Genomic DNA, 17,851 nt, shown 5'->3' with positions numbered 1-17,851 from the left:
GGCTACACTTCATGGTCCTTATCCTACATTTATTTCCAATGGAGGAGAAGAAGTGACTGAGTTGGGCGTAAGACAAAAAAAAGGTTTATTTTGGTTTTGTTCTATTTTTAACACAGTTCTTATCCAGATCATGACTTATCATCATGACTAAGTATAATGACTAAGTATATCTTAGATAAAATCATATTTATTGAACCGTAGATGTGAAAGCTAGATTGCACCTTAGAGATTCAAAGCTATCCCATCATTTTCTCAATGAGGTAATGAGGCTCCAGATTTAATTCTCCCCCCCAAAGTCACCCAGCAAAGTTGTGGGAAAGCCAAGATTAGTCTCCTCATTTCTTCTTTCAGTGGTCCTTTTATTATACCAAACAGACTAGAAAGGGTAGCATTTATTTTTCTTACATCAGATACTCCGCTCACTCTGAGTTTTTATTGCACACAGCAAAACCAAAAGTGATCTTGGTGACACAGTCTATAATCAGTGCTTTTAAATGACCGCTACACTTATCTAGAAAAAAATACACTTAAAAATCATATCATGCCTCATAAAAAATCCATGAGAAACATTATCCAATGAACTTTCTAAAATATGATTTATGTCATGCTGTCAAACTTTGTTTTGGAAAAGTTTAAACATTTAAAAATATTTCTAAAATTCACTCTGCTTCTCCACTGACATTATCTCTATGTTGTTATATATATTAAAAAAAAAAGCAAGTTTCTGCTGTGCAAAATTTTCTCCTTCATTTCAGCAGTGATATTAAAGAAGTAATTACTGCCATCATTCAATGGTGATGCTATTAATACTGTGTAATGGTGCTGTCCATCAGAACATGCTGAATTTGAATGACTATGGAGAGCTGCAGCCTATGTATGACCCAAGTCATTTTCCCTCCTTGGAAATAAGTGCCTACATTGTTTAGCTAAAAGCAGTAATTATTAGAAGTGGCTCTGGCATTCAGGAAGAAAGGACACTGACAATGCCTCAAAGCAGAAAAAAGGTGATTAGAAGGGAAGACCCCATTGTCCCTTCCCAAGCCCAGATCCAGAGGAGAACCCAGGGAAGGATCTCTAGTCCCTTCCCCCCACCCAGTGGCTATGGTTTTCAGGACATACTAAGTTAATGTTCATATTTCATGTAAACTGACTTCTTTCTCTCCTTGCATATCTTACCCCATTCTTTTTCTTTAAAAAACATCTTTTGTAGCTCTTTGAGGTCTTTTAAAGAGTATCCACCTGCCTTTTGACACAAAGCAAAACAATGGGCAAATGATCCAACTCTCTACTTTTTACACAGCCTTACCTAAGCAAAACTGAGAAGTCCAATAGTGACACTCTTGAGAGCTAGCTATAAAAACCTAGCGTTATCACTTTCAAAGAAAAGTATGGCAAAACCAATTCGCGCGCGCGCGTGTGTGTGTGTGTGTGTCTGTGTGTGTTTTAATTGTTGCTGTTTTTACGATACATCTTTATTACTTAAGGAACAGGGATATAGGCAGCAACTTCCACCAGGGCTGGGATTTGGAAAGTCAGGAGGCAGACAAGATAAAGTTCAAAATTCACTTCCTTTAACTACAGACACAGGGTATGTAAACAGACAAATCTGGGTTGTCACTGGCCACCAGGCACGGGTCTTTCCTGTCTTAGAGCTCTTGTTCTGGGGACAAGTGAGATCTTGGGTCCTAAGCTCCCCAAATATCCCAGGAGGCAGTTTTTCTTCCTCGTGTGGTGAGACACTTCCATAAATAGCCTAATTGGAGCCAGGGGATCTTCATGGCAAAATTATCTTCAAAGACAAGGGTGATGGAATCAGCAGTGGAGCTTTGACACAGATCTCAGGACATTAGATGAAAGCAGATGAAACTCAGTTTGCCCGGCCACTTCAATTATTTCTCACCATGACTTGTATCCAGCTGACATGCTGAGCTGCAGCCCTTCTCCAGGACTCCTTCCTTTGCTTGTTCTGGGTGGCTGCAGAGACACCATCCACCTGGTCATCACCACCAGCAGTTACCTTGCGTTCTGAGCAAAAGGCTCTCCAGTTTGATCTGTTTACCGGTCATCATCTCTAGGTACCATTCGTACATGGGCACCTTTGCCCGTGGGGTTGGAATAAAGAAAAACATTTCCTCACTTCTCCAGTGTCCTCACATCCTGCAGTGAGCTAAGCTGCCCATGTTTGTGTCTCCGCCACTAAATTGTGTGTACCTTGGGGCAAGGATGCATGTTTGTTTTCTTCTAGTATCCCTGGGTTGAGAAAACTGCTCGCCCTAGCAGATGCTAGTGAACTGCTGGATTATTAATTTCTGAATCTTTGCTATCTCTGAAACAATAACCTCCTTTTAATTTCTAAGGCATTTTTCATTTATTTGAACAAACTACCAAAAAAAAAAAAAAATAGGTAGGGGCATTAAGAAGTACACAAAAAGGTACTATTAATCATCAAAACATCTTAAAATTAATTAGGTAGTGAATATTTATTGAGTGCTTATTACATGCTGAGCATCTTATCAGAAATATCTGTTCAACCAAGCTATTCAAACCTGTAGTGTGAAGGAGATTATAAACGACAGCAACACCAGGCATGAGTGGAATTTTCCAGTTCCTCACGATGGCCCAGACAACTCTCCAGTATGGGCCTCAGGTCGTGACCTCTGCTCTAGCACTGTCCCCAACCCACTTCAGTCCTGCTGTGGTCCACAGGTTCCCTCCCCAGTAAGAATTTCACTTCCCTGTATGACTGCTGGCCACCCATTCACCCCTGTCTCGGCCCCACAAACAATCATTTCTCTACTTTCAGGTCAATGATTTGAGGTTACCTCCTCCATAGCCCTTCCCAGAATGACATCCTCTGCCCAGGCCTGTTTCCCACAGTCCTGCAGGGTTTGCTGATCTTCCATGAGAAGGAGCCCAGCTCCTCACCACACTTGTCCCGTGCCTGGTTCTTGTTTCACAACAGTCACATGGCTTCAAAGGTAGGGTCATCATCCAAAATTTCTGCCCTCTATCCGTTTATTTTTACTGCTCTTGGCAAATTAAATTTTTGTCTTTTCAGTTTCAAAGCTGTGTTCCAGTTTTCTTTCTGAGGAATCCATTAAGTTCCCAGCACGTTTTCAGAGGTAAAATGAAGAAAGGAACTCCCTAATCAAGGCCCAAGATCTACCCACCTTCCCGGATTTTCTCATGCTCTAAAGCCCCCATCGTGCCCTCCATTAGTTCAGAATCTCATCATTACGGCTGAGCAATACACCTTAAACATACGTTATTACAAACAGATAGACGTATACCAACACCCAAACTTCCTTCACACACAAGATTAAACAATATCCTTCAAGACCCGGGATGCAGGAAAAGTATGAAAATGTAGGCCAGAGTTTCATTCTGGGTATGGAGTGATGACAAATTTACAAATTACAATTTTCTGATCTCTCTCCAGTTTGTCAAGAAGATTGCTGTTGATTCGTAGTAACTGCCAGGGTATAGGCACTAACAAAATATTCGTTGACAATATTATGAACGCTAATATTTTTAAATTTAATTTAATGAAATTGTTAATTTTAAGCATTCACTTTTTGGAAAAGTACTGGCTTTAATATCCTAGAGGCAAACCTCCTGCCCTTCAGCAGACTCTCATATACATATTCACATCAACTCTCCTATTCTACAAAACTAGGACACAAGGCAGAGCTGAATTTTAAAAATCCCTTTTGATAATAACCCAAGTTAATGCACAGGCGTATTATGGAAAAGACATATGAATTATTACTAAACTCTTCTAGGTTTGCTGTAATTATCTACTGAAGTAAAGTGGAGAAATGATCTTGTAAGTCAGAAGAGCTATAGAGGTATAAAACCAACCTTCCGCCAGCAAGCAAAAGGAAAGCCACACGCAAACACTGGACTACAATGTTAAAAGTGAAAGGCTATTTCTGTGTATGCTGGAAGATAAAGGAAAGGATATTTATACTTTCTTTCAAGGTAACACTGATAGTGACAGTAGAACAATTAAAATAGCATCAACAGAGTGGCAAATACCTGGAAAGGGGCTGGGGAGGCCGGGGAGCTGCTTTCCTTAGGCTGCAAAGTGTGATTTTTATGAGCGGTTCCCAAAGACTGTGGTAAATTCTAAAATGCTCCTGGCAGTAGGTACTGCAGTATTTACCAGGAAGTACTTTAAGAGGCCAGGAAATACTTTTATAAACCAGGTGCTAAATGTCAGCTCTATGGGGGAGAGGAGAGGGAGGAAGATGGGAGAATAATTTCTAGCTAATCAAAATAATTTAAGTAAGCCTATAAACAATTCATCCATAACGCTTTCCTCTGAAAATTTTTGGCAGTCAGTCACAAAGCAGAATACGTGAATATTACAGGACAATCTTCCCTTTCTATATGAGATTATCTAAGGCCACTTTTTTCCTACCAAATGATGCATGAAACATAAAATAACCTGGAGTAACAGTTACAACAGTGTGGTTGTTCCATGAAAACCAAAGACTATGTCCAATTGTAAAATATGGTTTTGGGGTGGGGGTGGGGGGATTTTCATCCTACTTGAAGGAATAAACAAACAAACAAAAATCCACAAAACCAAAACCAAGTTTTCATTCAAGCCACCAGGCTCTGGTTTAGAGGGCAGGATCAGTGCTCACAGCTCAGTGAGAATCAACGTGACCCAGAGAATGGACAAGGGTTTATGGGAAGGAACTGTGGGAATTCGCAAGGGAGGAGGGGAGGATATATCGAAGGTAAAGGGACAAGATTTAACAAGGAGGAAACATAATGTTCTTCCGGACATTACCAGATCAGCTGGCCATTTACTGGCACACAGAGCTCTGGTAAACACCACCCACAGACATGTCAAACCCTGTGAGAAATAAACCCCCTAAAATGGAAGTTCCTGAATCTGCCCTACTTTAATTCCCATCCTGGGCCTCTAAGGAATGCCCTGAGTCTCTGGAACAGCAGAGCTTATTCTGACCTACTCCTTACTTATTGCTTACATGGGGTGGCAAAATTGTCACTTAAACAAAAGCAATATGGCATCAATGTGGCATCCGACTCCAAAATGCAATTCCAGGTGGGACTTTTAAACCTGTTAAGAAGTCCACAAGAAGCCAGTGCTCTTAAGAATTCCCTCCCCAGCCACAGCCAAGTCCTTTGGCAACCTCTACAAAGTTCATATTAAACTGATGTCTGGCACAAGGATTTCTATTTCCATTCTTCCATCTCAAAACCTCTTCCTCAACTCTGCTTTCTCCATTGCTCCATGTCTGGATTCTACTATCTCCCCAGTCCCTAAAAGAAATAATCCAGGTCGATTGATTTCTATTTCTCCACAAATTGTTGCCTGCACTGGCCAAGGCTCCCAGGGTCTCACACTCCAGCAGATCTGGTGCTTGTGCCACGCCCTCAGTTATCAGAAAAGAAAGGCTGAAGAAAGAACTAGATTATCCCAGAAAGTATCACATCAGGCAGCTGATACTTCAGAGGAGATCAGCCAACAGGCCAGGAATAGAGAACGGAGCTTCTAAAGACCAGCAGAGAGTCTCCATTCTAAACGGAGAAGATGAAAGGATTAATACCAAGAAATGTCCTCTGGGGCAGAAAGCAGTATTATTTGCACACTGTGATACCCTACGCGTGGAAGCCCAGGAAAGTGGAGGATGGCATCAAAGACGACATTTTCTTTACTCTCATGCCAGGCCAATTCCCCTAAAGACCTAGGCTGTCAGTTACTCCAAAGTAATGATTCAAGGCTTAGAACTTTTTCCTGCTCTTTGTTTGTGTTTTGCTTTTTTAACTTTTTATTATAGTACCATATATACAGCTCAAAATTTCTCATTTTAACCACTTTCAAGTGTCCAATTCAGTAGTATTAATTACATTTGCCCTATTTTGCTACCATTGCCAATATCCATTACCTCCATTTTTTCATCTCAAACAGAAAGTCTGCACCCATTAAGCAATGCTGGTGCCTGATAACCTATGACCTATAAAATCTACAATCTGTCTCTAGTTTCCTTTGTTTTTTTTAACTGAGGTGTTAAAGGACTGACTACTAAGGAGGGTTCCCACCTCATAAAGGACTTTAGTTGTTTGCTGAACTCAGTTCTATAAAGTAAAATCATAGTTATTATAAGTCAAGTATTTGTGAAACTCTCAACATCTTTTCATATGACAACCAATCTAACACAGGAGTGTTAATCTCTTAATCCAATAATTTTATGAATAGGCAGTTATGCTAAATAGCCATGCATAGATTTATTCATTGGTCCTCCTTCATTATGGATATTGGTCAGAATTCTGTACCTCAGTTTCGTTTTTCTAAAATTAATATAGTTAATGGTTTTAAAATGAAATTAATCCATATAATGACATATACTTTCAGTTTCAAGCAATAAAGGGGACACCAAAAAGAACACTGGAATTGGAAGTCTATTCTTCAATGTTTTGGTAGAGTGGCACTATAGAACTTGGATTCTTGCTCGTTAACAATAAGCTGATCATTAACTCGGGATGCATACTCTTATTCAACAAATTCTGAGTCTTCATTAATTGCAAGGCACTATACATATTGATGTCCAAGTCCACAAAAGCATAGGGCTTCACCTCTGATTGCCAAAAGTCTACAGGCTAGAGACAAGCACAAGATGGCGGCATAGAGAGGCATGGAAGCAAGTTTGTCCCCCTGGAACAACTAACAAACAACCAGAAACAACTAGGAAATAATCTGGAATAACTGCAGGGGGACAAACGTGACTGTCCACTCATCATACACCAACCTGAATTGGGAGGAATGCCTGAGATCGCAGCATAAAACCTGTAAGTAAAAACTGCGGATCCAAGCTGGGAGCCCCATCCCTCCACAGCCCAAGCTGCAAAACCTCGTGGTGCTAGAGAGCACTCTCGTAGCAAGCAAAAATAGCTCAGCTGAGTTCCAATTGGGTTTTAATTAACAAGTATGGACTGCTCAATACAAGCTATGAATCCCCAGTAAGCAGACAGAGGCTTTTGGTAATGACTGACCTTGGAGAGCCGGAGGGTAGCCATGGACTGGCCCTGAAAGGGGCTTTCTGTCCCTTTTTCAGCTCAGTGGAGAAAGCCTCAGCCATTTTCAGTTCCCAGCACTCTGACCAAGGCAAGGGTGGAGACAGCACAGGCAGAGACACTATTCAAATGTAAATGAGCTCTCCTTAGGGGGTGTATTTTCCCTAAGAAGAATAAGGTAGTGCCAAGCCCTACTACCCACCTTCCATTCAGAACAAGACCCCAGAGCCTGGGGGAGAACAGCCATGGGCCACACCTCATTACACCAGTCAGGAGCTACAGGCTGACAGGTGCTACCTGCTGGGCAGGTTAGGAAAAGCACAGCAGCTTGAGGACTCACAGGGTGTGTTAATCTTCTATGATACACACTCAAGGAAACCTGATACGGAATATTTCCTTATTCTGGAACCTGAGCTGTTCTGGTCTGGGAAAACCTGATTGGGGTAACCAAGGAAATCAGATGCCTAGACAACAGAAAGCTTCAACCTATACTAAGAAAAATGAATTTATGGCCCACTCAAAGGAATAAAATTACACTTCAACTGAGATACAGGAATTTAACAACTAATACTAAATCAATTAAAAAAGTTTAGGGAAGATATGGCAAAAGAGATGAAGTCTATAATGAAAACACTGGGCGTACATAAGGTAGAATTCAAAAGTTCGAAAAAACAACTGGCAGAATCTATGGAAAAGAAAGGCACAACACAAGAGATGAAAGACACAATGGAAACATACAATAGCATATCTCAAGAGGCAGAAGAAAACACTCAGCAACTGGAGAAAAATGAAAGCCCACACAAAAAAAAAAACAGAGAGAAGAATGGAAAAATATGAGCAACATCTCTGGGAATTTAAGGACAAAGCAAAATGCAGGAATGCACATGTCATTGGTGTTCCAGAAGGAGAAGAGAAAGAAAAAGGGGCAGAAGCAATAATAGAGGAAATAATCAATGAAAATTTCCCATCTCTTATGAAAGACATAAAATTAGGGATCCAGGAAGCACAGTGTACCCCAAAAAGAATTGATCTGAATAGGCCTATGCCAAGACATTTAATAATCAGATTATCAAACGTCAAAGATAAAGAAAGAATCCTGAAAGCAGTAACAGAAAAGCGATCCATCACATACAAAGGAAGCTTGACAAGACTGTGTGCAGATTTCTCAATAGAAACCATGGAGGCCAGAAGGAAGTGGGGTGATATATTTAAGATACTGAAAGAGAAAAACCACCAAGAATCCTATATCCAGCAAAACTGTCCTTCAAATATGAGGGAGAGTTTAAAATATTCTCTGACAAACAGACTATGACAGAGTTTGTGAACAAGATACCTGCTCTACAGGAAACACTAAAGGAAGCACTACAGACAGAAAGGAAAAGACAGGAGGGAGAGGTTTGGAAAACAATTTTGGGAGACAGTAGCACAGCAATGCAAGTACACTGAACAAAGATGACTGTGAATATGGTTGAAAGAGGAAGGTTAGGACCATGTGCAACACCAGAACGAAAGATGAAAGATAAAGACTGGGACTGTATAACTCAGTGAAACCTAGGGTGCTCAAAGACTGTAATAAAAGGCACAAATATGTGTTTACATGAGGTAGAACAAATGAATGTCAACATTGCAAGGTGTTAAAAATAGGGTGGGATGGGGAAAATATAATCAATGCAAACTAGAGACTATAATTAACAGAAACATTGTACTATGCTTCCTTTAATATAACAAAGGCAATATACCAAAGCTAAATGCATATGGGGGGGATGGGGGAGAGTGGGAAAACACAGGGGAAGGGTATGGGACCTCTGGCACTGGTGATGTTGTCTGACTATTCTACTTTAGTTTAACGCTATCTTTCCTTTTGTTGTTTTCTAGCTGTCATGGTTTTTTTTTTTTTTTCTCTCTGTTTTTTCTTTTTCTTTTGTCTCTCCACATTCTTTGACTCTTCCTCCTCCTTTGTGGAAGAAATGGAGATGTCCTTATATAGATAGTGACGATGGTGCTGAATACATAAATACGTGACTATATGGGAAACCAACAATTGTTTACTTAGGATGGAATGTATGGTGTGTGAACAAAACCATCTTAAAAAAAATGGATTGATGAAGAAACTTTGAGGGCACTATATTGAGTGAAATAAGACAGACACATAAGGACAAATATTGCAGGGTCTCACTGATATGAACTAATTCTAATACGTAAACTCATAGACATGAAATATAAGCTACCAGGATATAGAACAAGGCTAAAGAATGGGGAGCGATTGCTTATTATGAGCAGAATGTTCAACTAAGGTGAACTTAAACATTTGGAAATGGACAGAGGTGATGATAGCACGTTGTGAGAATAACTAACAGCGCTGAAAGGTATGTGAAGGTGGTGGAAAGAGTAAGCTCAGAGTCATGCATGTCACCAGAAGGAGGGTTGGAGGCTGAAGGATGGGAATGTATAGAGTAGTGAATTTTGTGGTAGACAATGTCCATGATTAACCGCACAAATATTGGAAATCCCTCTCATGAACTAGAACAAATGTATGACACAATAACTAGAAGGTAATAATAGAGGGGCATATAGGAAAAAATATATATACCTATTGCAAAGTATATATGACAGTTAGTAGAATTTTGGCATTCTTTCATCGACGGTAACAAATGTACTATACCAAGGCTGTGAGTCAATAATGGAAGGAGGGGGGCTGGTTAGGGGTATAGGAAGATTGGAGTTTCCTTTTTGTGTCTTTCTTTTCTGGAGTAATGAAAACGTTCTGGGGATTGGGGAAGGAAATTAATTGTGGCGATGGATGCACAGCTGTATGATGGTACCATGGGCAACTGATTGTATACTTTGGATCTCTGGATAGTTGTGAACATTCTCAATTTTAAAAAAAAAGTCTACATGCTAACAGAGATAAAATATGTAGAAAAATAACAATACAGGGCAGCATTTGCTTCATACTATATGTGTGGTACAGTCAACAGGTGCTGCAGTTTTACTACCAAACATAGACAAAGACACAATAAGAGAAGATAAAAGGGAGATTCCAGGTCTTGCTATGGCCCATTCTAATTTTACAAAGCTTCCTCCAAACCAACAATGTCTTCCTGTTGTTTGACTCAACTGTACTTCCCTTTAATTTAAGCCCATTTCCTCTGAGCAAATACAGAATTAATCAGTGTCCTCTTTATACTAACTTCCTCTCTGGGAAGTTTTAAACATTATCCTTTACCATACCTTGAGTTGTCTAGTATCAACTCCTTTACTTCTTCTTCCTATATTTTAAAAAGTAGTTTTTTAAAAATACACACTATAGTACATATTCTTAATGGCATCTGAATTGTGAGGAATAACCTGCAGATAACAGTTCTGCAGGTATCATCTTCTGAAATTCTTCCTTGGGGCCTCTTTCAGATTGGTTCTTGCCCTGCAAGTGAATCCCCCAAGCTGAGGTCCACTTTATACCTTGTAGGCCCAGGTGGGTGGTCCTTGGCACAGATACCAAAGTTAGAAATTTAATCATAAATGTTTTTCCATCCTTACTGTGGAAATGAGCATGGTCATTACTGCTTTCCATGGTTCTGCTTTCTTTTTTAAAAAGCCTTAGCTGATCATTTGCATTAATATTATGCTAATAAAAGTAAGGGGATGCTAACTAATTCTGTCTCTTCAGCAGTAACTAAGGATCTGAGAGGTAATTTGCATGTGTTCTTGATTGGAATGAATTGGCATCTAAACATTGTCATCAATTTTGAAAAAAAAAATATAATAATATATGTTGGGTCAGCCAGAGAAGAAATAATTTCTCCAGTGGAACCATTTAAAACCCAAGTATTTCAAGAAACATTTTGCTTCTAAGCATGAATCTCAGATGACAAGGATGAGCATTCAAACGCGGGGTAACCATCTGCATCACAAATACATTTCAGTTCCTCTCTGCAGAAGGAATTCATTTACTGTTGAAGGCCATTCACTTCCACTTCTGAGTGCTTATTTCTCAAAAAGCTTCCAAGTATTGTGAGAACAATGATTAAAAGAGGATCTTCCCATCTGTGCTGCATTAGGCTGCAAGACAGTCCCTTCTGCAGAAACAGCTTTTGCATAATTCATTGTGCTGTTTTAATGTCTCATCAGTGAACTGCGATAAGCTGTGGAGTGAGTACGGAGGAGAGAAGGGAAACTGGCACTTACTGGCTCCTCCCAAGTCTTCATTCAACCCTCCATGAATCACATACCTCACCTTATCTCCAATAGGTTCTTTCTTACTCACACCTGAAGCTCTGTCATCAATCTTAGGTCATACTTATGTCCCAGGAAAGAGTATCTTTTAGATTATTATCATAGGTTAGTGTAGGAAAGAAGACTGGACTCGGACAGAAGAACCTCGCTGATCTCCAGCTCTACTGTTCATCGTGTGGCACGTCAGATACACTGACCCTACAAAAGGAGAGATAATCGGCAAGTCTCTTCCAGTTCGAAAAATTATATAACTCTTATCTATTAACACTGATTTTTCTCACCTATAAAACCTTAAGCTAGCCTGACATTTTGCCCTAGTGCTGCATTTTTCAAATAATGCCTCAAGAAGCCTCAGTGGCTCCTGTGAAAAGGAGGAAATGCTAAGTTTCCTCTCTGGGCCCCCCACTTACTTCTCAAATGTAGCAGCTTTGCTTTGATTTGTCTCCATTTGGGGATCCATTTAAAGATGTATTTATTGGAGAAGGAATCTATGAGTACAGGAAGTGAGAAAAACAACTGCCTTGGACACCTCAAGTTTTAAGATACTTTTTTAAAGTAATGGAATCACTAAGCTTTAAACCCTGCAAATCTGATTAAGCAGAAGGTTTTAATGACAGCATGCAACATACATGGACCGTGAACAACAGGGTTGATGTCAAGTCCACTGCAAATTTTTATAAAATTTCTCACTTTCCACTTCTTATTGTTCCCTAACTCATGGTTAATAATAATAATAAATATTTTGAGCTTTATATTTACAAGTGACATCAAAGTAAAGTCCCTGAGATTCAGTTTGTGACTCAACAAAGGTGAGATGGCAACTTAAAGAACTGAATTCAGCGTTAATATTGTCACATAAACTAATTTCTTTTCAAATCAATCACACATAATAATAAAACATCTAACTCTACACATTAAATATGCAACAGAATTTTAGAAAGCACAACTTAGAGGGGCAGAAGAAAGCCTCCCTGAGTTGTTGTGAATCTACAAGAAATTTATTATTTTAAAACTGCTGTCTCACAGAAATAAAAAGTGAGCCACAAAAGCAATTTTAAATTTTCCAATAACCACATTTTTAAAAAGTAAAAACAGGTGAAATTAATTAAAATAATATATATTATCTAATCCAATATACCCAAAATATGATCCTTTCAACATGTAATCAACATAAAAAATTATTAATGAGATCTTTTACTTATTTTGGTTCATTCTAAGTCTTCCAAATCTGGCATGAGATTTGCACGAACATAACAACTCGGTGTGGACCAGCCACATTTCAAGGGCTCCATTACCACAGGCGAATGGTGGCTTCTGGATTTGCAACTCCAAGAGTGAGGCAGTAGGCCTAGGAGAGCCCATAAACGCAAATGATGTAACTCTCTCCCTCTAACATGCAAAAGTTAACACCTGTTTGTCTACAGAATATTTCTTTCTTCCTTGATTCAGGCAAATACTTAGTGAAAACCTACTTTCCTCCACACTATGCTAAACTATGGAATGCAGATGTATTTAAGACAGGACAGACATAGAACTTGAGATAAAAAGTTTGTGCAGCAAATGCCAATATCATATTGTACGTGGTAACTGCTAACGGAGCACAGATTAGGTAAGCCACAAACTCTAGTGGGGAGATTCATTAAGGGCTGCACAGAAGAACTGATATGAGCTGGATCTTGAAGGCTACTAGGATTTGGCTAGGCAGAAAGTAACAAGAAAGGCATTCCAAGAAGTGGGAACCATACAAGTCAAGATACAGCAGCACGGACAGGGAGGGTGGGGAGTTGTGAGTGGGCAGAGGTGGAACTAAATGGAAACCCATAAGAGGACACTGAGAGCCTGGGCCAAGATAACCGGAGACTGGAAGGAGGCAAGAGGCCTGGATTCCAGATGGCTTCCCTGGCAGCACCTCTGCCCACCTCAGTTGTACAATAAGGGGAGTGAGAAAAAGATCTTCTTTTCTAAGGTCATTTCCAGCTGTGACTTTACACCTTGATAGCAAGGTGAGATCCCTTTGTTGCCTCCCCAAACTCCCTGGCTTTAACATGAAAAATGCACTTGGTAACCATTCCATTCTCTACCCTCCGCCCTTCCCAATCTCCTTAATCCCACCATCTTACCCAGCGAGCAACTTTCCTGAGTTTTCTACAGAATCCACCAGCTGTTTAGAGCTGGTTTCAAGTCCTCCAAGCGTCTTTCTGTGTCCTCTGTTTCCCAGGCGACGCTGACGTCACTGCCTGGTGTTGTCAAGCACACACCCAGCACGCCAACACCTTGCAACCAAGAGCCCCTCCCGGGACCGACGCAAGCTGCTGCTCTGAGGCACAGGACCCTCGGAATGTTTCTTGCTAAATTCAAAGCCAAATGATTAAAAAAACATTGTGCATAATTCCTATTCCATGTAAAAGCTTTATGATTATTTTTTAAAATCATTTTGCTGCTGGACATAGAAGCAAAGCCAGGAAGAGGAAGTTGTGCTCTTTTAAGTGGAGGACAGTGCACCTGAATACAAACGTGGCAGAAAAACATGAAGCACAGCAGACAGGACAGGCCGCTCTTTCAGTAACTGAAGGGCCCGTCAGGGTACAGAGCCCACTTCTCAGCTCCTCAGACCAAATACCCATCGTAAACCCACACTCTCCTGTTGAAGTGGCTGTAATTTGTCTATTGTCTAAATAGCTTGCCTGAAATTATTCTCCAGTATGTATCTGGAGAGGTGGTTTTGTTTTCCAGTACAGATGCCCTTCCCATTAGCACATGGAAATGACTAAAGCATCTTCTCATGGAATAAACACTCCGGCTTCAGTAAAAGTGACATCAGATGGCCTCTAGTGATTCAAATCCCTAGGCACAGAACTTCTTGCTGCTTTGCTGAAGAAAGTCACCGGCACCGCTATCCGGCCACATATCCAAAAGTCAGCTCGTTAGTTAACATCGCAATACCTATGGCTCACACCCATCTTCTACAGATTCATCTGTCTTCACCTCTGTACCTTAATCAACTGGTATCATTCAAACATCAAGAGACACACAAGGCTACAACGAATATATGAATGAGCCACAATACTCTTTACCTCTGCCAGTTTTTAATTCCCAACACATTTTAGTTCCTAAAAAATTAAAAATTTGTAATCCAAAATCTGCTAGGAACAGGGGAAAATTCTCATGCTGCATTTCTAATGTGTTAATTAAATTATCTACACCATTTGGTTGGAACATTTGTTAATTTAGTATTTGCCAGCAACAGCAAGACTATGAGGTAAGTACTATTATTATCCCCATTTTCAGGATGAGAAACTGAGGCTTAGAGAACTAAAGCAGTACAGCCAGGAAAGCCAGGATGCACCCTAGGCCATTTGGCTGCGTACCCCATGCTCTTAGCCTCTACAATCATAAAAAGCTTGAAATCTGCCCTCTATAAGGGTAAGTCAAGTTGTGATGGAGTTTAGAGCTGGAATGACCTTTGGAGATCACTTAGTTCAATCGTTCTCAACCTACCCGAGCTTCACAGGTGGCTCAGGAGAGAAGATAACACACTATCATTAATGTTCTTAAAATCATACTTAATAAATACAAATAACCCTGTCGTCCTCTGACAACACATCTAGAGACAAAGATAAAGTCGATGAAATCTTCTGTGCCCTTCCTTTTCTGATCTGAGCCTTATAAGGTCCAGCCAGTAATTATTCCAATATGAATGCTGCCAACCAGAAAACTTGGGTGATTTTTCCAGTAACATACAGGTAGTTAATAGCTGAGCCAATCTTATAAGTAGATTTCCTGGTTCCCAGTGAAGAACCATTAGCACAGATGGCGTTATGACAGAGAAAACACATTACTCTTTAACTTTATCGCCAGGTAATAAAGAGAGGCAATTCTTTTTTTCACAATTATTTTCCTTCTGTGAACTTTGACAGCCCAAGGACTGATCCTTTGGCTAGTCTAAAGAAAATTAACCACAGTGAGACCACTTTACATACTCTCCAACATATTCTATTTATTGAAACGTGCTTCTTCGGAAAGAAAAGGGCTGTTAGGAAGACTTTGGCAGTCATAAATGAGGAACTATAGGGGAGATCTGGCTGGCAGATCTGTTTTGGCCAGCCCAGTGATTCAAACATTTTTAGACTGATTTTCCAGATTTCTTCTGGAAACACGATTCTCTGGTGTAGGTGCCAAAGGGCTTGTCCCTATGACCTGGCATATTCTTTCCAGTTAGCTGCAGTCCCCCCCAAGTCCCACTCACCCTGTTTAGGCTCTCTGCTGGTCTCCGTGGGCATACGAGTTTGCAGCCTCTGCTTTACTGCATTATTATTATGGCATTTGAAATAACGGGCCCCACTATTTCAAACCCAGCACCAATGATTGCTATCTGAAATCTGCACTGAAGTAAGGCTTACTTTATCAGGAAGCAAGTGAACATGGCAGAGTGTAGCACAAATGGGACTGAACTGGGAGAAAGGTGTCTTGATTCTGGTCCTGCCTCTAACCTAAGCAGAATTACAAGTTTGACCAAGTCACCTAACCTTCACCTAACCTGGTTATTTCCTCATTTGTAAAATAGGAAAGTTAGACTGAAGCTCTTTAAGGCTTTTTTTCCCAACTCACAAATCCGGGGTGATGTCTGTCACCCCAATCGTGTACAAATATGAGTTTTCTCAGACAGAAGGACATTAGTGAAAGGGGAACATGGGGATCTTGGGAGTCAGGCTAGAATTTAGAACCTGGCTCCATCGCTTTCCATGAGATCTTGGGCATATTATTTCTTCACACTCATTCGTGAGCATCTACTATATATCAGGAACTTACTAAATACTGGGGATTCAGCCATGAACTAAAGAAAGCCCCCACTCTCTGGAACCTTCCAGTCCAGTGGTAAGGAGACAGAAAAATAAGCAAAAAGCCTTATAATCTGTCAAGTGGTAAAAAGTGCTATGAAAAAAATGAAGAGGGTTAAGAGGATGGGGGCGCATGGCTATTATGGATAGAAGAGAAGATCTCTCTGATAAGAAGACATTTGAATGAATGGGATGGGGATGAACCATGCAGATATTTGGGTGTAGCTTGCTCCAGGCAAAAACCCAGTCGGGTTGGGTCGGTCACTGGGGCAGGTCAGTCACTGTGAAAACTTAACCTTGTGACAAAAAAAACAGAATCCTGACACTTTTTAGGAGCATGATGAGTTCCTATTCTTCCCACTTTGTCACTCCTTACCTCCCTCCTCTAAATGTGCAGACTTCAGGATCTACTGTCTGCCTTCACATCAGCACCAAACTTATCAAAGCAAAGCAGACCAAGGGGCCAGCAAATTTCACCTGGGATTAACCATGTTAAAACTACTGACAATCTATACCTGTCAAATCCCATTTTGGATAACCAAGTGAGAAGGCTAAATCCTGTTTCAACTGTGTTTTGAGAAAAATCTTTTCCTAATAAAGTACCCCAAATGCCATGGACTTTGTTCCTTGAGATCTTGATGGGCTCTCCTTGGAGGCTGGCAGTAGAGCATGGGGTTAAGGTCACAAGCTCCATGTCAGACAAGCCCCAATCCCTTCCCAGCTCTCCTCCGCCTGGGGCCTTGGTCAGTTACTCAACCTCTCTGGGTCACCTGTGAATTGGGGCCTAACAATTTTACCTCCTGCCAGCATGTGGTGAGACTCAGATGAGATCATGTACATAAAGCACATGGAACTCTGCAGACACTGAGGAAAGTGCCTGGTGATGTGTATCTTATGGGGGCTCCCAATTGCAAGTAACAGAAGTCAGCTTGGATTAAGCAGAAGAGAAATCTATGAAAAGCTTGCTGGGTGGCTTGAACAATGCCCCAAATCATCTGGAGAGTGGTCCATGAGTCCCACAGAACAGGGATGTGATTCACACCATGAGTGTCTCTAGCACTAAATGTTGCCCCATTTTCCAGTGGGAGGAGAGCTCTGCCTCCCAGCAAAGCCTGGACAGTAGGGCACTCCCCCAACCAGATGCTGGAGAGCCTAGAGGATGGCTGTCCAACCACACCATTACTACAACATACAGTCTCCACACGGGTCCCCTCTGCAGCATCCACTCGCCTGCCTCTCCACGCAGTTCAGTCCCACGTGGACTCCTCCAGCCTGACTCCACAGCCTGCTCACCCCTCCCCTCCCCTGCCAACTCTCTTACAAGGCACCTTATTATAAAATGATTTACGCCCTGTCTATACAAATCCATATATCAATAGACACAAAGCCTTCTGGGAATACACAGGGTACCAGATGAAACACAAATGCGTGTGCAGCTATAAATAACACTGCCTGGTTCACTAATCACTTCGTGTGTGTGTATCTAGTCTCCCAAATGAGGTGATAGCTCCTTGTTGACAGGCAACATTATCCTCTCCTCCTCTACCTGTTAGAAATGTTTTCCCTGTTCTTTGCTGATGCTTAAAACCACCTTTCAATCTGGCATGAAGCAGAGTTTTTATAGTGAGGTTAAATATCTAATTCATTGAAAAATACTTCTTTGTTAAGAAAAATAAATTCAAGCTCCCATATAGGATGAGGAAAGTAATGAGTTTCAAGAGATTTTTTTC

At 40.8% G+C, this 17,851-nt stretch overlaps 1 protein-coding gene across 4 annotated transcripts in view; it reads right to left on the bottom strand.

The window, feature by feature from the left end:
* ARHGAP18 (Rho GTPase activating protein 18) overlaps positions 1 to 17,851 on the bottom strand; it is a 136,808-nt gene that overhangs the window by 75,748 nt on the left and 43,209 nt on the right. The window contains exons 1-2 of one of the 4 annotated variants that reach the window (XM_037842958.1): positions 13,404 to 13,475; positions 11,280 to 11,481 (exon numbers count right to left, since the gene is read on the bottom strand). The exons of 1 other annotated variant lie outside the window; for it this stretch is intronic. The gene's annotated coding sequence lies outside the window, so the exon portion shown is untranslated. Of the gene's footprint in view, positions 1 to 11,279; positions 11,482 to 13,403; positions 13,507 to 17,851 lie in introns of those variants that run through there. 2 more of the 4 variants (XM_037842960.1, XM_037842959.1) reach the window with 2 other exon arrangements.

The sequence above is a fragment of the Choloepus didactylus genome, chromosome 7 (genome assembly GCF_015220235.1).
Source record: "Choloepus didactylus isolate mChoDid1 chromosome 7, mChoDid1.pri, whole genome shotgun sequence".
In the NCBI taxonomy this organism is placed as follows: Eukaryota; Metazoa; Chordata; class Mammalia; order Pilosa; family Megalonychidae; genus Choloepus; species Choloepus didactylus.
This window is presented reverse-complemented; position numbering and strand designations above follow the sequence as displayed.